General features: G+C 40.8%; 1 protein-coding gene across 4 annotated transcripts in view; it reads right to left on the reverse strand.

Annotated features, from left to right (window-relative positions):
* The window catches only part of LOC105480028 (KIAA1217 ortholog), a 910,528-nt gene that overhangs the window by 531,890 nt on the left and 355,801 nt on the right, over positions 1 to 22,837 (reverse strand). For 2 of the 4 annotated variants that reach the window (XM_071070374.1, XM_071070362.1), the window contains exon 2: positions 7,634 to 7,783. The exons of the other annotated variants lie outside the window; for them this stretch is intronic. The gene's annotated coding sequence lies outside the window, so the exon portion shown is untranslated. The remainder of the gene's footprint in view (positions 1 to 7,633; positions 7,784 to 22,837) is intronic. 4 annotated transcript variants of the gene reach the window in all.

Raw genomic sequence — 22,837 nt, forward strand, 5'->3', positions numbered from 1 at the left:
TAGATGCTGTATTGATCTAATATATCATTAACTGGCAAAATGGTACAATTTATCATTTCATGTCCACATGGCATTATGGGAAATTCTCTCTACTGCTTTGGGTCCTTGTATGCACTTTCTCGTTTTTTCATATAACAGACTAATGATAGAGGAGCTCTCATTTCAGTCTTTTGTTTCCAACAAGCAAATGCATGTAAACAAGCAATTATTTTTGAAGTAGTGTACTCTCTCCTACACTGTTTAGAGCAGTGATTTGTTTATTTCAAATTGTAAACTCCATTTTCTGCCTATAAAACAAATTACCTTATGCCTGAATATGAGAACACATAGTTTCTCCATGGTAGCTAGTAAAAACATCTTTCTTGCCAAAGCATATTAAATAGATTATTAAAGTCCATTCACTTAAGTGCATGCAAGCACCCTTTATTTAAAAACACATTTCTACAGATACTATTTATCCAAAATCAAAATGGTCTTTTCTGGGTAGCTAGGAGACAGAGTAATAACCTTATATGAAACAGGAAAAACGAATAAACAGACTCAATTCACATTAAAATGATGTCATTAAGCTCTGCAGAATGTGTTGGTATCTCACCTACTGCCTGTCAAGAAAGTATAACAAATGACATTGTATACACATTAATTTTCCATACTTTGGTGGAAGGAGAAATGTTGAATATTCCCAGACAGTGACACATCCCACGAATAAGAGCATTGTCTAAGGTGCTGGCTCTTGGCGTCACTGTGAGCACACATATCTTTCCCTCTACTTTTGGTTTCCTCTCTTCAGTTTCTTCCATACCTCTACTTCCCTCCCCTCATGGCGGCACTCCCCGTAGCCCATGGCCAAGTTTCCCTTCTCTCACTACACTCCAGAATCAGCTTACCATTCTTTGACTCAGGTGTGATATTTTATTTGGATTCTCATCCAGTCTATGTAACTCCTAACTTATCTGAAACCTGATCCCGAACATAGCAGGACATTTCTGAGTCATATTAAAGATAGTTGGAGACTGTGTCTGCACACAATAGAGCCACTCAAGTAACCAGATGGCACAGAGCATTCAATCAAATGCAGTTGATTCTGTTATTCACACTAATTATGATCTATAACATAGACATGGACGTTGAATTAGCAAATACTGAATCATTGCTCCTAGAGGAAATACAGGGCTTGGTTCCTATAACCCTTGACTTTTGTCCACTGATTAATACATAACTTTGTTTTATGTGTGTTTCTGCTTAAAGGTACCTTATTTAATATATAATTGATATGTAGATGTATATTGAAATAACATAAATATTCAATATATATATTTTGAGTTATTAACATTGTATCATGACCAAAAACGCTATAACTCATGCCCAAACAAAGCTTATCTAACAAGTATATTTTTTCTCTGTAAGGCACATCTCAGCCTTCTTGTGCTTAGATATACTGGATGGTACTTCAGTACATTGCTTAGGGGGGCCATTTTTAAGCAGTGAAATCACCACTGAACATGCAAAAGGCATAAAAATGCAAAAAATATGGCACCAAATAGATCGTGAAAGGGACACTTGTTTACAATGTACTTTGAGTGACTCAAATTTATTGTCACTCTGTGCTTATCTGAAAAAGCACCATGAGTACTGATTTGAAGATTACAAATACATTTTAGTGAGTTTAGAATTTGCAGATACAGAATCCACATGTAATAAGGACCAACTATATTTAAATCACAAAAAATGTTATAAGTTAGGATGTGATTTATGATTCCCCCCAAAATAGTTCTATTTGTATAAAGGTGTATTTTCTACCAACAGAAGCATGAGATCAGGAATAGCTTAATCCAACCAAAGTTTAAATTTTTGTTAAAGCTGTGTTAAGAAACAACCTTGACTTCTCTTGTCAATACAGGGTACTTCTAAGTTACAGTTCACTATAATAGGCATTATATTCCAGCTTCCTCTGAAAGTTCTGCCTGTTAAAAAAGTCCCCAGTCTCCAGAGCTCCAGCAACTAAATACAGACTTCACTATTGTGTTTAGGGGAAATCCCTCATTCAAAGGCACAAGGGAGAATTTTACCCACTAGCCTTGAAGGAAGAGACTACTATCTTATAATCAGACACCCCGGTTTTCTGTGACTGGGGAATTTCTTTCCTACGGCCTCTCTTTATCCTGCTTAGTAGTTCTATGCAAAATGACACTCACTGAGCTTTTGCTTCTTGGCTCAGTTTTAGCAGGATCAAGGAAGCCCCAGGCTGTGGCTAGTGAGGATGGGCTTAGAGGTCTTAGAGAGTTGTAAGAATAACCTGGGCTTCAAATTGTGAGGTTTGATGTGGAGCCAAGATCCTAGGTTTACCTGGCTTGGTTTTCTCTTTAGGATTTATATAGTGACCCATTTCAATGGGAGTTTAAAACCACCGCTTTTGGAGTCCTTTGAGGTGCTGAATCCTGAAATATTCTCAGAAAGTCAACATAATCCTTTTCATAAAGGCTCACAGCAGAACTGCAACCAGCACCACCTGTCTACAGATATACCTTAGGTCTGCTTTAGATCGTAAAATGGAAATAAGCTTTCAAAGTGTTTTTCAAGTTGCCTTCGGGTTCTGTTAAATGTAGAAATGTCTCTTTCTTTCTTTTTATTTTTCCTTGGTCAAATGAAATGTCACTGTCATTTCCGTCTGAACATGAAATCATGCCATTGGATATTGGGGAAGGAAAATCCACATGAAACATCTACCCAGATGTTGTGGGAGAAATGCTGGTTTAGAAAAGCCTTTGTTCTGTGGCAGGGGCGGCCATGGTTGTTCCATCACATCAATTTTTACTTACACCATTTAATAAATAAAAACATGCTGACTGTCAACCCACGAGAACAACCCAACATCAATTACTGAAGAACAGAACTGCTTCAGTGAGAGGTGAAGAAGGGCAAAGCATCATGAAACGAGTTTTAAATTTCTTAAGTCGAGCGCTAAGTTGAGAGTTTCATTTTCCCTGTAATTGATTTCTTTTGTTTCTAGAGAAACTCACAACTTGTTTGAATCTGGTTTCTGCAATGTTAACATGGAGGCACTAGTACTTGCCAGTAATCTGCCGCTTTAGGATGTTAGGAGACTCCTTCTTTGCTTTGTTAAAGATAATTTTATTTATTTAATTTTAAGGCAAGATTTCACTCTGTCACCCAGGCTGGAATGCAGTGGCATGATCACAGCTCACTGCAGCCTCGAATTCCTGGGCTCAAGTGATCCTCCTACCTCAGCCTCCTGAGTAGCTGGGACTACAGGCAGGTATCACAATGTCTGGTAAATTTTTTAATTTTTTTGTACAGATGGGGTCTTGCTATATTGTCCAGGCAGGTCTCAAACTCCTGGCCTTAAGAGATCCTCCTGCCTAGGCCTCCCAAAATGTTAGGATTATAGGTGTGAGCTACTGCACCAGGCTGAAGACAATTTCTTAGATGGAAATACCTATCCAATGTTCTGGAGGTTCCATAGGTAATGCTACGCATGAAATACTACACTCACAGGCTCTGGTATTCTCTACCTGGCTCACTAGCTGTGTGACTTTAGCCAAGTGCCCTAGTCTGATAAAGGTCATGTCTCAACTGCAGACTGAAGTTTATTACCAATCATATTGGAGTGTTGCAAGGTCTTGAAGACAGATTGGACTTATAGCTGTTGGATGTCTTGACTTCAAAAAGTAGTTGCTGTAGATTTATTATTTCTGCATCCTAATCCCATCTTTTGGTCATTCTGCACTTCCTTTGCTTCCCTTCCATGACCAGCTGGAACCCCCATCCCAGAGAGGGAGTATTTGGGGTGACAGATGCCTTGCTTCCTGTCCAGGGCCAGAAAAGCCTTCAGGCCCTGGAAAGGAAAAGAAGTTAGCAGAATGCAAGTGTATTTATTCTAACTCCACTGGTTTTAAAGTTTCCTTTTTTTTTTTTTTTTTCCAGCAAATGTGTTTTCTTCCTCTCATGGAACCGAGAACATATGTGATCCCTGGCAGATGATTTTTGCAACTCTTAAAGTCAGGATTGGAGAAGGCTGACTCACAATTTCTTACACTGCACGTGTGAAATCTTTCAAGAAAACTTGAAGGGGGGGAAGATCTACAGTATCTTGGATGATGTTTTCAATTGCTATGAAATTGGTAAAAAAAAAAAAAAAAAAAAAAAAAAAAAAAGGATCGATCAGTTATTTGCTTCTATTTCTGACTTTTAAAAAACTTTTTATTTTAAAAGAGCAGGAAGAGACGGGTTGAACAAAAGGTACTATCACCGAGAAGAACAGAAAGAAGGTAACATTTGTAGAGCATTGTAGTTTTCCATCTTAATCATTTGATCCTGTGGCATTGCTGTGATGCAGGTTTTATCTGTGACAAGAACAAAAGATCTCATGCATACAGACCATTGAGACTTTATTGACTGTAATAATTGACTTTTTTTGTGTGTGTGTGCATTTTACCGTGTCATTTTTTTCTCTACTTTTTTTTTTTTTTTTTTTTTTTTTGACACAGAGTCTCGCTCTGCTGCCCAGGCTGGAGTGCCCTGGCGTGATCTCAGTTCACTGCAAGCTCCGCCTCCCGGGTTCATGCCATTCTCCTGCCTCAGCCTCCCAAGTAGCTGGGACTACAGGCGCCCGCCACCACACCTGGCTAATTTTTTCTATTTTTTAGTAGAGATGGAGTTTCACCGTGTTAGCCAGGATGGTCTCGATCTCCTGACCTTGCGATCTGCCCACCTGGGCCTCCCAAAGTGCTGGGATTACAGGCGTGAGCCACCGCTTCTGGCCTATCCTGTCATTTTTTTTTTTTTTAAGTTCATACAGCTCAGATTTTCTTAAACTTAAAGTAAGCTAAAGGATGGGAAACTAGAACATGATTCCTGTTAAAATAATACATTTGAGAAAATGTTTCTTTAGCTATCACTGTAATTGATCAAGTATGCAACAGACATTCTTTTATAAGATATCCAGCCCCTAACTTCCAAAATGCTGGATCAAAAGTCTTATCTATGCAATATGTTTTATGAGTGATTAATTCTGACTGCCTATGGACAACCACAAGGACAGAGCCCCCAGACAGAGCTACACACATTCAGCTCAGACAGAGTAAGTCTTAATAAGAGGAAGTCTTCGAGAGCAAATCTCCCAAACTCAGAAAGCAAGAGTTCCAACAACTCCTGCCACAGAGACTAGAAAAAGTGTCAAGAGCCAGAAATATTAACTACAGGCTAAGAGGTAGTCACTTCCACTTCCTTCCAGAGCTTGGTTCAAATCCTGGGCTTACCACTTAGTGACTGTGTGACCTTGAGCTAAGCATTTCAACTTTGCAGAGTCCTGTTTCCCTGCGTGTAAGTGGGGATACCAACAGGTCATCCCCGTGCGTGGTTGTGAGATAAAAAGATATCACATACACCTCACAGCATGTGGCATGCAGCAGATATCAGATATCAAATAAATAGTAGCTATTGTTTTGTGTCATTGTGATTATCTACAATCCTGGGTTTGCAACATCATTAATGCTATAATTTGAAACACATTTATTCTTTATATTCTAGCAAACTAGTTCAAAGCCTGTTTTTCAGATACATTATCTAGTTTGGGCTTTAAAAAAAAAAAATCCCTGTCGATGTTATGCTCTGCTTATCAAAGGCTCTCTCTGATGCTTACCCAAGGGTAAGTAAATTACACAGGATTCCGTTCTGCCTTCTTTTATTCTTCTCCAACCACATTCCATGTGGTAATGGGCCAATTCCTTTATTTCCTCTTTCCTCCTACCACACTCTATACCCGAAAAAGATGCCAGTTAAGTTTTAGCCCTCCTTTAAAAGTGAATTTCCATCTTTATTTTATTCTTTAAAATTATTTTAAGTGGTTGCAAGTTCTTTTAGTGCCCTCCAATCCCAATGCAGGCAACAAAACAGTCACAAGAGGGAACGATTAGTGCTTTTGCCAGGGTCTCCTCCCACGGATGACTTTGTAATGAACTATGCATCCATAAAATGTTGACTCTTTGATCTCTTGCTGCTTGTACAACACTAAAGCACAAGGCATTCCAGGGCAAACCACACAAAGAGAGAGGAACACAGGTTATTTATGGTAGTCCGCTGACTCTAAGTTTAGCCTAGCTCTTTAAAGATCCAAATACACACATCATATTGACTGCCAGGTCTGCTCCCTCGTGTTACGGCAGTGTCTAATGGGGCGGTAGCGTAGGAATGTCTGATCCCTGGCTTCTCCCTGGGGTGAGAAAGGTAGCTGGTTTGGCAGAGACAGTCACAACAGTATTTATAGAGACAGCAGAAAATAGAATCCATATGCTTACAAAGGGAAGTCAGGGTAAATCACCGGGAGCTCAGAGGACTCCTGAACTCCTTTTCTGAAGCCTATTTGACTTCTGGCACAGACTAAACAGGACCTACCTACCAGCTTTCTAGCTGCACAAAATCCAGCACCCGCATGCCCTCCTTCATGTGATGGTTTTCTACCAACAGTGTCACTTTACAGAAGGAGGGGATACAGCCTCTTTGGTTGCTTGAATTCAGAAACTATTTTGCAAGCTTTCTACCATCACTCAGGGAACTTTTGCCATCACTCAGCGAACTTTCTGTGTCAGAGTTGGTGCAAACATTCTGACATTGAGGAAGCTAAGTTTAATGCTTCCTGACAATGATTCTCTGACCATGATGTCTAAGGCCCTTCTATCCCTCTGTGATGTGGTTGAGTGCTGATTTATACAGCTCACTGAACCAAACACCAAATTGAATGAAGATGGTATTGAGACAAGATAAATCTATCTATTTATCTATCTATCTATCTATCTATCTATCTATCTATCTATCTATCTATCTAATTTCCTAACTTCCTTTGGATTAAATATCAAAATTTTACATCTTGCCGTCAGAATGATGAGGGCTGCATGAAAACTTTTGTAATGGGAGAAAATGCAAAATGCTAATAGCTTTTATTAGCATAAAATATTGAACTGGTGGATTTATGAACAGAATTTAGGCTGAATGAATACGCTAAAGTTGGGGATGAATTGGGTCATCTCACCCTTCCAGACACTCAAGGCCACTCATGTAGGCTGATTTGGGGAAAGCAAAGGGATCTCAATGAAACTGGAAAATTAATTGTGCTCCTTTTGTGGGATCCTAACTTTGGTCAAGATCATATAATTGGACAGACCCAAAAGGGACTCTTATTTCTGATTCATTCTATTCCCTCCATAGACATAGGCAGTCATCAGGTATCTACATGGTTCTCTATATCCTTTGCCAAAAAGTTCATGTTCTCTGAGCATTTTCCATATCTTTAGTCATTATCATGGCTTTGAGCCAGAGTCTGAACACAAAGACAGGCATATAAATGGATCTAATACGTGGTCTGAAAAATAACACATATGCCACTAACCCTATGCGCAAGACCAAAGGAAGAATGACTAAAAAAATAAAGCAGCTGCATATCAGAACAAATACCTGTGGGAAGATCGCAAGGTTCAATTTGGACATTTTGTTCCACTGAGCTCAGAGAGGGAATGAACAGAAGCCAAGTTTTATAGATAGGCCTTTAGCTCACAATTCATTCACTGTCAAGATGATGGATGCTCATTTTATGATTTAATAAAAAGATAGACCTTACCTAAAAAGAAAATAATCAGGAGGAGGAAGACTGCACAGAGAAGTAATGCAGCCTTTCAGGGGCAATTCCCAGGGGCTCCGGGCTGTGGTTCCGCTCTGTCTCCAGGACACAGTGCAATCGGCCACAAATTTAGGACCCCAGGATCTCCATCTGTAAAATACAAGTCAAAATGGAATTGTTCCCACTGCAGAACTGCTGAGTAATTAAAAACTCAAATGGATTAAAAAATAAAAATAAAAAAGCGCAGGCAAAAGCGAAGAATAAAATACCTCTATGATATACAGCCCGGTTCAGGATGCTTTGTAATTACACACAGGGCTTTACAGTTATCCAAAGTTAGAGTTCAAATTAACTTCAGTTTTCCAGTATTTTCCCCAATACATTAGTCGGATGCTATAAAGGAAAGTAAACACACTCGACTAAGTCAATCATGAAAATAAGAGTTGGTGTAGGCAGTTGGGGGCGGAAGGACATGAAGAGAGGCCAGTTGAGAATCAGAGAGGGTGAATGAAAAGCTGAACCATCGCGGACTCGCCTCTCTTATCCCTTTGTTAGGGAGTGACGTGCCGCGGCCATGGCTATGTCACTCCGAGAGCCTGCTGCACAGAGATGCCCAGTTCCCCCAGCCATGCCAAACAAGACGTGGTCATGGTCATGGGAGTAAGGAAAGGTAGGAGAGGCTGGACCACTGGCGAATATGAATAGCCCAACATAAAGGTTTCTGTCTAAATGGAATTTCTGAAGCCTAAAGATTTCAAAATTATGGACGAGTCTGCGAGGCACCTCTTCTGTGGACGAGGGTTTTGGGATTGTTGAGGAGACCCAGAAAAATGAACTTGACATGGAAACCTTCCCTTGCGCTTGGTAGATTTCTATGCTCTGGGAACTGCAGTGATTTACTTGATGCCAGACAACTGGGTGCTCACAGAATAAGGCAACTGGTTTGAACAGTGTTTTTCCCAACAGAAATTTATTTCTATAAACTCCTCTTAGGATCCTGAGAAACATATTTTAAGGAGAAGGAAAATGATGGATAAAAGTATGGAAAAAGGTAATTGAACACACTTAAAATATGTCACAAACACACTATTGAGTTTTGACCATCATTTAGTAGGCAGGCTATTAAACTGTGAACTATGCCTCAATTGAAATATATCGCAAACATTTTGTTGAGTTTTCACCCTGAAATACTCATGCTATTTTACTTTTAAAATATTCGCTATGTCCATACAATTTAAATTATTTCTTGTGCTGAGTTCAGTTAGTTATGAATATTATCATACTTAAAGTTTTATTTTCAAGCTCTTTTGGGCATCAAAGTGGTCCACTGAAACCGTATAACCCAGGAGAGGTGAGTGGCCTTGATGTCAGGTGAAGTCTAGGTTCCTGGGGAAACCATTCGATCTCTGGGTTGTTTCTTTACCAACAAAATGAAGGTATGAGTTCTTGATGAGTAGAGAATAGTGTCCCAGCTCTGCTAATCTATATTCGAGGTGCTAGTGTTGATTCTGTGACCACTTCATCGTAAAACTTTGCACACATTCTTACCTATTCTGAATTCTTCTTTTGTTTAATACTTAGGACAACATTTTCTTCACTCACCACGCTAAGTGGCCACTGAATGACATCAACACTGTGAAATATTGAAAATTGAATATCACTATAATATGCCAACTACCTGGCACTTTAACAAGGCACCACACTAAATCCATTGTGACCACTTTTAATAATAACAATTCTCTAGAAAGGTAGAAGTGATCTCACACATTACTATAAAGGAAAGCCAGTTTCCAGATTTGAGATGATTTTCCTGGTGAGTAGCAGTCTCAGGACTTGAACCCAAGTCAGTCTGACTTCGAAGTCTGGGATCCTTCCACTTACGTAAACCAGTGACCAGGTCAAGGAGTGATTATTTTGCCCAATGACATAAACATAGCTTTGATTGCTTCAAATTATTATTAGAAAAATTGTAATAGTAATCAATTGCCTGACTGTCTCTGTAGTGAAAACTTCTAGGGTCAAATCTGGCGAATTTGAACTAATTAGGGGAGGTAATTGAAAAATGTGTATAAATAATACAGACAATAACTAGCTTACCTTGAGTGCCAAGCATTGTTCCCCATACATTATCTCATGTTATCCTCAGGACAGTCCTACCAGCTAGGCATTGTTAGCCCAATCTTGCAAATGAATAAGCCAGTGCTTTTAAAGGTTACATACATTGTCCAAAATCACTTTGTTTTTTTGTTTTTTGTTGTTGTTGCTGTTGAGACAGAGTCTTGCTTTGTCGCCCAGACTGGAGTGCAGTGGCCGGATCGCAGCTCACTGCACGCTCCGCCTTCCGGGTTCACGCCATTCTCCTGCCTCAGCCTCCCGAGTAGCTGGGACTACAGGCGCCCGCCACCTCGCCCGGCTAGGTTTTTGTATTTTTTAGTAGAGACGGGGTTTCACCGTGTTAGCCAGGATGGTCTCGATTTCCTGACCTCGTGATCCGCCCGTCTCGGCCTCCCAAAGTGCTGGGATTACAGGCTTGAGCCACCGCGCCCGGCCTCCAAAATCACTTTGTAAGTGGCGGAAGCCTGATCCCAAATCCCAGTCAGCCTAACTCTGTAGCCCATTCTCTCCACGTCTACTCTCTTTCTGTACATGTAATAGTTTGCAATTCTATGTGAATAAGTTTACTGTTTGGGACAAAAAGTTCTAAGCTGCTCCCACCATCCCTCTCTTTTCCTTGAGTCCCGTTGTCCAACCTTCCCACTTTGGTCCTCCAGGACACCAAACAAGGCTTCTGGTCACCCCTGGTTCCACAGCTCACAGCCCTTCCTTCCTACTAGATTGGCCCAATTCTATCCCTGTTCCAAATGTTTGTATTCATCTTTTCTGCTCTTCTTCCCCCAAATCTTTGCCTCAATCGCTATAGTTTTGCTCTCCTTTCCCCTTTTTGCATGTGAGAGAGAAGAAAAGAGCACTCTGAGAAAGTTATATATGAGAAGGCAGACAATTTGTGCATGCACAGTTGTCTGTTGCACCATGCAACAGGACATGAAAATACATCTTGAGTTATTTGCCGGTCACTGGATCTTGTTAAGAAGTAATTAGCAATAATAATTCATTGCTTGGATCTCTTTGTAGTAAGCAAAATTCTTTAAAATCTGGAGAATTCAGACTAATTGGGGGAGGTAACTGAAAAGTATATTAGAATATAGTTCTAAATATAGTTTTATTATTTTTACACAAATAAAGTAATTCTTAATGAATTTTATTTTTATTTTTATTTTTATTTTTATTTTTATTTTGAGACGGAGTCTCGCTCTGTCGCCCAGGCTGGAGTGCAGTGGCCGGATCTCAGCTCACTGCAAGCTCCGCCTCCCGGGTTCACGCCATTCTCCTGCCTCAGCCTCCCGAGTAGCTGGGACTATAGGCGCCCGCCACCTCGCCCAGCTAGTTTTTTTTTTTTGTATTTTTTAGTAGAGACGGGGTTTCACCGTGTTAGCCAGGATGGTCTCGATCTCCTGACCTCGTGATCCGCCCGTCTCGGCCTCCCAAAGTGCTGGGATTACAGGCGTGAGCCACCGCGCCCGGCCTCTTAATGAATTTTGTTATAATGAATGAATAAGAATATTTGCAATCAGTCTGTGGTTGTTAAAAAAAAAAAAAAAAAAAAAAAGATGAGTATATCAAGACCACTTGGCTTAACCTGAAAAATCTTGTCTTTGAATAAAATAAAAAGCCCTCGGCCGGGTGCTGTGGTTCACGCCTGTAATCCCAGCACTTTGGGAGGCTGAGGTGGGCGGATCATGAGGTCAGGATTTCGAGACCAGCCTGACCAATATAGTGAAACCCCGTCTCTATTAAAATACAAAAATTAGCTGGACATGGTGGTGTGTGCCTGTTACCACAGCTACTTAGGAGGCTGAGGCAGGAGAATTGCTTGAACCCGGCAGGCCGAGTTTGCAGTGAGCTGAGATCGTGCCATTGCACTCCAGCCTGGGCAATAGAGTGAGACTCCTATTCAAAAAATAAATAAATAAAAATTAAAATAAAAAATAAAAAGGTCTCTGAAATAGTTTGGATGTTGCTACCCAGTTTGTAAGATTTTGGAAGAGAGGGCTTACTTCGTAAACATGAACTTCAAATCAGTTGAATTCCAAATTATTTAAAGATTAAAATACTTTGGAAATAATAGGAATATGAAAACCACTGAGTCTGAATGAACACAGTTTTCCTGTTTGACTACTGCAAATTACTACAGTAGCAGAATTATAGAAAAAGTTCTGTGGTTCAAAGTGACACCTGAAATCATCAGAGTTATCCTGTGACAGCACAGTATTTGTGAGTAAAGCGATTATGAAACCCATCGCTTTTTGCAACAGACTTTCTCCTACTGGTCCCCTGGCAACCAGTCCGATTTTCTCATTTGAGAAATTCAACCTGGCTGCATACAATAGATAGAAATGCAAGAAAGTAACGTGCAATTTCATCAACTGTGAAACAGTTGATGATATTCAGAGTTAAATAAATACTATTTGAAGGATATGAACAGATAATTCCCAAAGGAAGAGAGACAAAAGGCCAAAAAAAGGTAAAAGAAATGCTCAACATCACTAATTATCAGGGAAATGCAAACTAAAACCACAATGAGATACCACCTTACTCCTGCAAGAATGGCTAGGCTATAATTAAAAAATCAACAAATAATAGATGTTGGCGTGAATGTGGTAAAAAGGAAACACTTTTATGCTGCTAGTGGGAAAGTAAACTAGTACAACTACTATGGAAAACAGCGTGTAGATTCCCTAAAGAACTAAAAGTAGATCTACCAATCAATCCAGCAATCCTACTACTAGGCATCTACCCAAAATGAAAAACAAAACAAAACAAAAAAACAAAAGCAAAAACAAAAAAACTTGCATGCACATGTTTATAGCAGCACAATTCACAATTGCAGAGATATGGAACCACCAGAAGTGCCCATCATCTAGTGAGTGGATTAAGAAAATGTGGAATATATACACCATAGAATACTAATCAGCCATAAATAAGAACAAAATAATGGCATTTGCAGCAACCTGGTTGGAGTTGTAGACCATTATTCCAAGTGAAGTAACTCAGGAATGGAAAACCAAATAGCATATGTTCTCACTTACAACTTGGGAGCTAAGCAATGAGGATGCAAAGGCATAAGAATGATATAATGAACTTTGGAGACTCAAGAGGAAGGGTGTGATGGGGGTGAGGGATGAAAGACTACACACTGGGTACAGTGTTCACTGCTTGAGTGACAGGTGCACCAAAATCTCAGAAATCACCACTAACAAACTTATCCATGTAACCAAAAACCACCGGTACCCTCAAAACTACCAAAATAAAATAAAATAAAATAAAATACTATTTGAAGGGTATAAAAGAGAGGGGTTTGGGTTAATTTTGTCCTTATTAAATAATGCATTTAATTTCTAGTTATTGCTGGTTTAACGTGAAGCAAGGGTAACGTCTGAAGTTGGATGGAGCAGAGGTCCCTGTCAGAGCCTCTGGTGGGCCCACCAGGAGTCTGAGGAGACCTGGAACAGCAGGAGCAATTCTGGCAAGGAAGGAGAGAGGCAAGGTCTCTGGATTATTCTAAAAGTGCCTCTGCGGTTAGAGGAGGGGGCAATCTGAGTAAAACGTGTGACCTGAGACTTGGAACTGACCCAGGCCCAGCCCTGGACAACCTATGCCTGTGTAGAGAGGAGACTGAGAATGAATTGGAAAGAACCACAAGTGACTGTGGCCCTGACTAGAAGTTGCTAGTTATCAGCAGTAAGGAGAACTAGGCGGTAAGAGCATTGAGGGCAATCGCCACAAATCTGCTCATCTCACCTCCTTCTGTGGCTCTTCACTTTCCTGAGAATAATATCCACAGCCCTGAGAGCCCCACGAGATTGTTCACCACAGTCTGCATCAGCTGCTTGCCTCTTGGTTTCTTTTCCCAGCCTCATCTCCTATCACAGCCCCCATGGGGATCCAATGCCCAACTCATGGCTGAACTACTGGCAGTTGCTTATTCAACTATGTTCTCTCATGACTCCAGGTGTGTGGTTTGTGACACCCTCTGTCTGGAATGTCCAGTATCTGCCTGAAAAATCACCTACACTGCCTGCAAGATGCCAGGGCAGCACTGTTTCTTCTGTAAAAACCATAGCAAACTCCTCCTTGCTAAAGTATGGCATGAGGTAGTGGCCAAGAGTGTGCACTCCAGATGAGAGGGTCAGGGTTTGAGTTTAGACATTCCCCTCGCTCAGGCGAACTTCTGTTTCTTACAATCAAGCACTTTGGTGCAAACAGAGCCTCCATCCTATTCTTTCTAACCTTCCTATTCAAATCACCACTTTCTAGATCAGTTCACCTCTCAAAGACTGTTTCCTCATGTATAAAATGGAAATGACAACGATGGTAATAAAAATACACATATGCCATTTAGTTGTCTTAATAAAATAAATATCTGTGAACCATACAGTAACCTCCCTCGTACACAGTAAAGGCTCAATAAATGCTAAGAATATTTTCATGTATCTCTTATTATAGCATATCTTACATCACTGAAATACTTGTTTACTTTCTATCTTCTGCACTAGAATCTGAACTCTTTTGGGGAAGACCTGTGCCTTACTCATTTTGTGTTCCTCACACCAGAAATAATATTTGTCGCATAGTTCAGTTTGATCATTTATTTAATAAGAACTCACCGAATGGCTGATCTGTGACAGACATTAAGAATACAAAGCATGGCAGATGTATGAATGAATGGGGTCAGGAAAATAGTATATAAGTAACTCCAATTATTACATAAAGACAGTGTTTATATTATGTAAGATGAGCCTTATTAGTTAAAATTATAAGTAGAGCAACATTTCAATTAAAATATACTCACATTGGCAACAAAAGCAGCTCTGCGTGTGTGTGTGTGTGTGTGTGTGTGTGTGTGTGTGTGTTTACTTTGCAGTCTGGCCCCATTCTACAATATCCCAACAAAATCAAACCTCAAGGTACTGAAGAACTCCAAGAGATTATCTGGTCTTCATTAAAAAGTTCAGGCCTCAGAGGCCACACATTTTTCCCCAGACAACCAATTTCCAGAATGCTGTTTCTCTTTGCTGCCTCTCACTTGCCCTCAGTGCCCATTTGAACACACAGGAGGCCCATGGAGGGCGAGCAGTGCTCAAGCTGGGGTGAATCCCCAATTTGTAAACAAGAAATGGCATCCAACAGCCAGAGGAAGGTGTGTACTTGAATAAATCTGATGGTGCTTTCTCATGCTCATCAATCTTTCCACCGTGTTTGGTACAGTTAAAAAGCCAGTTGGATTTCCACAACTGTTCAAATCACCATTTGTGCCCCAGGATACTGCATGGCACAGAAATGACATCAGACCTACAAGATACACATTGTGTTCCTCAATGTTTGATGTTAATTGCATTAGTCTGTTCTCATACTGCTATAAAGACATACTCGAGACTCGATAATTTATAAAGGAAAGAGATCTAATTGACTCACAGTTCCGCAGGGCTGGAGAAGCCTCAGGAAACTTACAATCATGGTAGAAGGGGAAGCAAGCCCTTCCTTCTTCACATGGTGGCAACAAGAAGAAGTGCCGAGCAAAATGGGAAAAAACTCCTTAAAAAAACATCAGATCTTGTGAAAAATCACTCACTATTACTAGAACAGCATGAGGGTAACTGCCCCCCCATGATTCAATTACCTCCCACTGCTCCCTCCTACGACATGTGAGGATTATGAGAACTATAATTCAAGATGAGATTTGGGTGGGGACACAACCAAACCATATCGCTAGTTATATAAAGGTATACTTTTACTGAGTTGGATTTTAATAGTATACAATGCCAGAAAGTATGATAATATATGAACCATGCTTCCAACAGTTTTACGAGATTTACAGTAATCTTTTTTTGTTTGTTAGATAGGGTCTTACTCTATCACCCAGGCTGGACTGCAGTGGTGCAACCACAGCTCACTGCAAGCTCAAACTCCTGGGCTCAAGTGATCCTCCCACTCAGCCTCCTGAGTGGTCGAGACTACAGGCTTGTGCCAACATGCCCAGTTATTTTTTTTTTTTTTAATTTTTAGTAGAGACGGGGCCTTGCTGTGTTGTCTAGTCTGGTCTCAAATTCCTGGATTCAAGTGATCCTCTCGCCTTGGCCTCCCAAAGTGCTGGGATCACTTGGGAGGGATCACTACAGTAATCTTAATAAATCAATAGAGGGCACATGAAGTTTTTATTAGTTAGAGTGTTCTAATACATTTCCCCCTCTATACTGAATATTGCGGGGAGAGTCCACCATTCAAAACTCCTTTGCATTATTGGGAAATTCTCTGCCATGTCAGAGAATCTATCCCCTTATCCCTTAATCTAAGTGGAAAGGGTAAGACCCTTCTCAGATGTTTCCCTCTGCCTTCCCCATCTCTGCACCATCCCTGGCCACCAGTGTCCAGGTGGGTAATGTGGGCTGTACTCTAAACCCTGAGGGAAGGACTCAGGATGATGAGAAGGGTAGAAGTAGCCATGGCAGCAGTGTGGGAGTGGCTTGTGGCAAGAGATGACAGTGGTGGTGCCCTGGCCACATTGCTCCTGCTCCTTAATTGCCAGTGCCTACTTGGGGCTGCCAGGGTCTAACACTGCCTCCAGCTACTCAAGAGTCAGTGAGTTCTCTGTCTCCTATTCCAGGTCCTGATTCTTGCAATGAGGCACCCTCCCTGGGGCAAACACACAGGTTTCACCCTGTTCTTTTGAATCTTTCTAATTCAAATCAACCGACAGACTAAACAAAGCAACCACCACCAAATATACATACAACCATGCAACCCACTTTATTTGTATTCTCGTTTTAAAAGGCAGTTGTTTTCTTATAAATTATGTAACAGTGCCCAGAAGAAAAGCAGAAAAAAAACTATATATGGCTATTTTTAGTGATAGTTATTTTCAGAAATATTAATATAAAGCTATCCCAATGATAGAGATCTAGTCTGAATATTTGAATATGTATCTAAATATACTGTCTGTTGTGCTGTAACTTTTACAATGCCTTCTTTCTCTCTTGAAATATTTCTTTTTCTTTTTTTTTTTTTTTTTGAGACGGAGTCTCGCTCTGTCGCCCAGGCTGGAGTGCAGTGGCGCGATCTCAGCTCACTGCAAGCTCCGCCTCCCGGGTTCACGCCATTCTCCTGCCTCAGCCTCCCGAGTAGCTGGGACTACAGGCGCCCACAACCGCGCCCGGCTAATTTTTTGTATTTTTAGTAGAGACGGGGTTTCACCGTGGTCTCGATCTCCTGACCTTGTGATCCGCCCGCCTCGGCCTCCCAAAGTGCTGGGATTACAGGCGTGAGCCACCACGCCCGGCACTCTTGAAATATTTCTAAATGAAGAACCATAGTCAAACATTAAATCTGGAATGTACACTCAGCTTTGAATTGTTTTTAAATCAGTAACCGTGTTCAATACCAATCACGCTTGCGTTTTTGCTCACAGAATCAAAGTATTTTCAACGCAATGCCAAGGTCTTCTGGTTATGAGAATTCTCCATTGAGCCATAGAATCAGCGAGACCTTTTGTAAGTGCCCAGTTTCCCCAACTAATTCTCTCCTGTTGTTCAGAATGAAATTCAGAATATAGTGTCATGGAAATTGAACTGGCCTTTTTAACTGTATCAAACATGGTGAAAAGATTGGTGAGCATGAGAAAACACCAAAAGATTTATCCAAGTACACAGTGTCCTCTGGCTGTTGGCCCTTGTGCCTTGTCTGCAAATTGAGGAATCACCCCAGGTCGGGCACTGCTCGCTCTCCTTTGGCCTCCCATGTATTCAAATTAGCATTGAGAGCAAGGGAGAGGCAGGAATGAGAAACGGGGTCCTGGAAATTTGTTCTCTGCAGGGAGTGCATGGCCACTGATGACTGAAGATTTGGATGCAGACCAGATAATCTCTTGGGGTTTTTTTCTGCATTGAGGTTTGATTTTATTGAGTTAAAATCTTAACAATAAAGATATTTTAGGATGGGGCCAGACTGCAAAGTACATGAGTCAGGAAGGAGATCACAAAGAAATAAACGCACCAAGGAAAGGATATTTGTTTGAAGACTTTGCTAAGGTTAAGCCTTTTTTTTTCCTTCTTCTTCTTTTTAAAAATATAAATGAATTTACTAATGTTTGAAAGCAAAGGAGAAAGAGCCAAACGGAGGGTAAAATTGAAAATAGTTGAGAGGATGTTCCTGGGGAGTTGGTATAAATGGGATTCGGAGAACAGGCAGATAGATTGGTTTTGGAAAAAAAAAAAAAAAGCCCCCTTTTCCACACCTCCTGGCTTCAGGGAGCCATGAACAAAACCAACGTCCCCTGGAGAAATCACTTCAGGTATGGGCATGGCTCTGCCCTTCTTGCAACCTCCACCATTCCCTACACCTCTCATATAACTGAATTGGCACTGAGAGGGAGACCCAAGTAAGAAAGGGAAACGGGGCCCCAGAAATAGGTTCTTTGAAAGAATATACAGGGCCCTGACACCTCAAGCCTTTAATTCCCTCAGTGGATAGAAGGCCACCAAAATGCTTTCAGACAGTCAAAGACCCAGGTCTATCTAGAATTAGATGTAAAGTATATGTTTGAATACCAAGGAATAAAATGACTTGTCATGGTAGAGAAGGTTTCACATAGAAAATTTTATCCTGAAACCTTCCAGCTTGAGCTTCTTCCTGTAGCTACCTACAACAAATTATTTTTGTAATAAAAATAAGCTCCCAGAACAAACTAATTACATGGGAGAATAACTTACATTTCACTGCAGTTTTCACAATACATATTTTTCCCATCAAATATGAGTTAGCCAAAGTAATTAGGAAAAATGATTAGCAAAGCTCTTTATTGAATATGGACCCAAGCAATTAAAAAACTAAAGCATTTCTTTTCATAGTGGCCTTAAACTCTATTTTCTTTTAAGCGGGCATCAATTTTCCCTTCAATGATACTTTTTTGGGGGGGACATGTGATAATGTGGGAGGTTGTAACTCTTCTCCTGAAAATAATACTAAGTTCTTTTATCCTTCTTTCACGGTAGAACTTTCTGCAAGTCCGTAGGAATCATGAAATGTGGCTGCTTCTTCCTTAAAGAACACAAGAAGCACAAACTGTTGAAATCCCAGTATAAATCCTTCATAGAAGAGACTTGGGAATCACCTTTGAAACAGGTTAGATCAGGAAACTGTACCGTTTTTCAATTCTCAAGTCATCCTGGGCTTCTAAGAAGTAACAGTGAGTTTTGAAGGTATTTGTATCTCCTCTTTATGCCTCTACATTTTAAAATACCGGGGATGCTCAGGAGTAAATAAGAATAAAAACCATGTGACTGAAATCACATTTTCCCCTGTGAGCCAGTTAAGTATTGTTGGAAATTCCACAATACAAGGGTAAACTAGCATCTCTCTTCATTCTTTTGAACTGTGGGAACTCAGGCTTATAGAAAAATCTACTAAAAACAATAAAGATCAAAGTTAAAGTTCATATTTACAAAAGCCTTTAAACATATATTAAAATTTCATAATTTTGTACACAAATTCAGATATGAATGGATTAGCATTAGTTCCGAATATTTCATGGTTGTTTTATGACTTACGATCTTCATGGAAAATGCAGTTTTCAAGTACTTTGGTATGGCAGTCAGCAGTTTCAAGTGAACCAGTGGATTTTTTTCTCTCACCATTCTTTCAGCAAACATTTACTGTAGGGCTAAGGTGAGCCAGGCACTGTGACAGGTGTTGGATACACATTAAAAAATAAAACAACAGCCTGCTGTCTGCTGTTGTGTTTGCTGTCTAGGGAAGAAAAACCCACCACAAGGAATTATCAGCCCAATGCTGCCCTTTCTGCATGGAGAAATTGTCTCCTTTTTATATCAAAAATCCATTTTGCCCTTATGGTTCCCAAATGCTATACCTTCCCTGTCAATGCGAGGCAAGAAGGGGCATAAGCGCCACTACAATAACTTGATTTTCATGGTTCCTGCTTCCTGAACAGCATCAAGGCAAGATGCTTTCTGAATATCTTTGAAATGACTGCATTTGCTTTGTTTAAGGGCAAAAATGGCTGAATAATGGTCTTGGTGCTTCTAGGCATAAGCAGAGGCTAGAAGTGGGCAAAAAAGGGAGGCGGGGGGTAGCTTCTCTATGAAACAAGACACATACGTCTTTGCTGTGGGCTCGCACCAGTATTTCAATCCCAGTTTGAATTTGCAAAGCATATTTCCATCATCTGTGACATTCATCACGGTACCCCAGGGAGAGGGACCGTTTCATGGCTTGCATTTTACTCAAGAGAAATAAGAAACAAGAGGTGAACTGGCTTTCCCGAAGTCAATAATAGACTGGGGACCAGGATTCAGAGTTTGTAAATCCCTGTCTTGTGCTGAGCATGTTCAAACATACGCTTAACCTTGCCAAAAAATAAGGGCTCCATTTTTACTGTTTAACTAATTAGAATCAAGACACATCAGGCAGCCAGGCGGCACCTGGTTCATAACACAGTGACATTATTTTATTGCTGTTTCAATCTAAAAACTTAATGTGCTTCCAAACTTCTCAATGCTTTTATGAGACTGTCCTTGGATTGCCACTTCCACCTGTATCTATTCCCAGGTATCTTACATTTGCAAAATTGACCTGAGAAAATATTACTTAGGAAATAATGAAAACTCCACTAGAAAGGAAAAAATGCTCTCTTAATAATAAGGAAGCTATTTACCCTAATTTAACCTAATTTTGTTATATATAGACACAACACACACATACACAGACACACACACACACACATCCACACACACCATAATCGGCTGTAATGGAATTGATAAAGTAGGAAATTTGCTTGAGGGGTTTTTACCCCAAATTCTACAATTATGAACATGCCAGGTTTCCTGAGCAGTGATTTTTCCAGAAAAGATTCTATTGTGTTTCTTTTTCCCATTTACCAATTTGATTAGCTGTTTTCCTAAAAGCTAAGAGCAGCAGTCTAAGTACTCCAGAGCATAAGGGACTTGCTCTTCTGTTATTTTGTAGGATCTTCCAGGAGACCATGATCTCCCCGAGGGCCGGAGCCACCCCTGCACCCCTAGTTCCCAGGGCAATGCTTGGCACACGGCAAGCACTAAATGAAAATGAATCTGAGTGTGAATCTGTTCTCTGCTATTACCATGCTGCTCTTGGCTTCTTTTAAATTTTAATAACATGGATTGGAGGCAACACTTTAAAAGACACGGAAAAGCAAGTTTTTCTTTTATTTTACAGCTCAGGATAAGGGTATTACATAATTGTAAATAATGCATTCATATTTCAGATCTTGAAACCAGTGAAAAACAGCCATTTCAGACAGTAAAATAAATGATGACATGCTCCCAGCAAAATTGAATCCTGTATTGGTTATGAAGAGAAAATCCAACCTACGCTTAACAATGCTTCCAGATTCACTAAAAGTTTCTACAGTTTTAAAGTTTGAAATGTTGCCTAAGGGTTTTAATGAAGCTCCGATTCAAGGACAGAAAAGGTTGTACGGTTCGGATTTGACTTTGGTCAAGATGAAATGGTTTGTGCACACAGCTTCCTACTGCCCCCTGGTGGGGTGATGCTGAACTATGCTCAGAAACGTTCCATCAACCTTAGGGTCAATCTCAAACATGATCTTGGCTTCCACAGTGACACCTTCAAGAAAGGCTGCTGAGTTTAAAGTTAAAATTCTCCTTGACTTTCTGTCGCATTTCTCCAAAGCTTGACCTGGGTGGTAGAAAGAAAGGTAAACTGCTTAAAAGGGGGATGTTAGGACTCCATCCAGAGAACCCAACAACCTCGATAGTCCCATGGATAAAGTGGTGTCGGGCTGCGGGACTGTCCTGGGACCTAAAATCAGCACCAAGGAGATTTCCTCTACATCAGATGTCCCTGGTCCTCAGCTACCTAACCCCCAACCCTCAAACTCCCACACATCCACACCCCAACCCAAGTGTAAAATGCCAACTGAAAGATTATTGAGGTCATTTTCAGCTTCGATAGTCATCAACTTGTGGCTTAGAAACCAAGAAAGGCTTGTCAATGTGAGGGTGTTTCTAAACCAGGTCAGGAACACACCACAGTCATGACCAGGTTAGACCAAAGATGACTCTATATAACTCAGATTCTCCTCTTTCCCTCTAGGGATCCCCAGATCTGCTCATGAGCTAGAGTAGCCACTAGGCCTTGGCACTCGCTCCCATCCATTGCATCAGGAGAAGTGGGAAGGCCTGCAACCTCAGGACCGTTTCTCTGTTCTCCCGAATGTTTAGGAGCCTGAACTGAGACTTAGACACACTTAGAAGACTCATCCCAATTCAGCATCTCTTACAAAAGGTGGACTATAGGCTAGGCGTAGTTGCTCATGCCTGTAATCCCAGCACTTTGGGAGGCTGAGGCACGTGGATTACTTGAGGTTGGGAGTTCAAGACCAGCCTGGCCAACATGGTGAAACCCTGTCTCCACTAAAAATACAAATGTATTTTTGATGAAAGTACAAAAATTGGCCGGACGTCGTGGCATGCACTTGTAATCCCAGCTACTTGGGAGGCTGAAGTAGGAGAATCCCTTGAACCCAGGAGGCAAAGGTTACAGTGAGCTGAGATTGTGTCACTAAACTCCAGCCTAGGGGACAGAGTGAGACTCTGTTTCAAACAACAACAACAACAACAAAAACAGAAAACACGAAAACAAAAACAAAAACAAAAAGTGTGGACTACAGAGAGCCAAACTCTTGGACTCTGGGAAATCTGAAAGAGTTGGCTAGTCTCCTAGATATCTTCCCTGGAGCTTCTGAAGGTATTGACTGCTGCTGGTTAGGATGAGGGGACTAAGCAATAGCCTAGAACAAGAGAGGAGAGAAGACCATGAAAGTCCACGAGATTTGCTATTTAGTCAACTTATACCAGTGGGGATAAAAAGGAAGCTATTAGGCCGGGCGCAGTGGCTCACGCCTGTAGTCCAAGCACTTTGGAAGGCCAAGTCGGGGGGATCACTTGAGGTCAGGAGTTTGAGACCAGCCTGGTAAACATGGTGAAACCCCATCTCTACTAAAAATACAAAAATTAGCCAGGCGTGGTGGCAGACGCTGTAATCCCATGTACTTGGGAGGCTGAGGCAGGAGAA

The sequence above is a fragment of the Macaca nemestrina genome, chromosome 9, assembly GCF_043159975.1.
Source record: "Macaca nemestrina isolate mMacNem1 chromosome 9, mMacNem.hap1, whole genome shotgun sequence".
Classification (NCBI taxonomy): domain Eukaryota; kingdom Metazoa; phylum Chordata; class Mammalia; order Primates; family Cercopithecidae; genus Macaca; species Macaca nemestrina.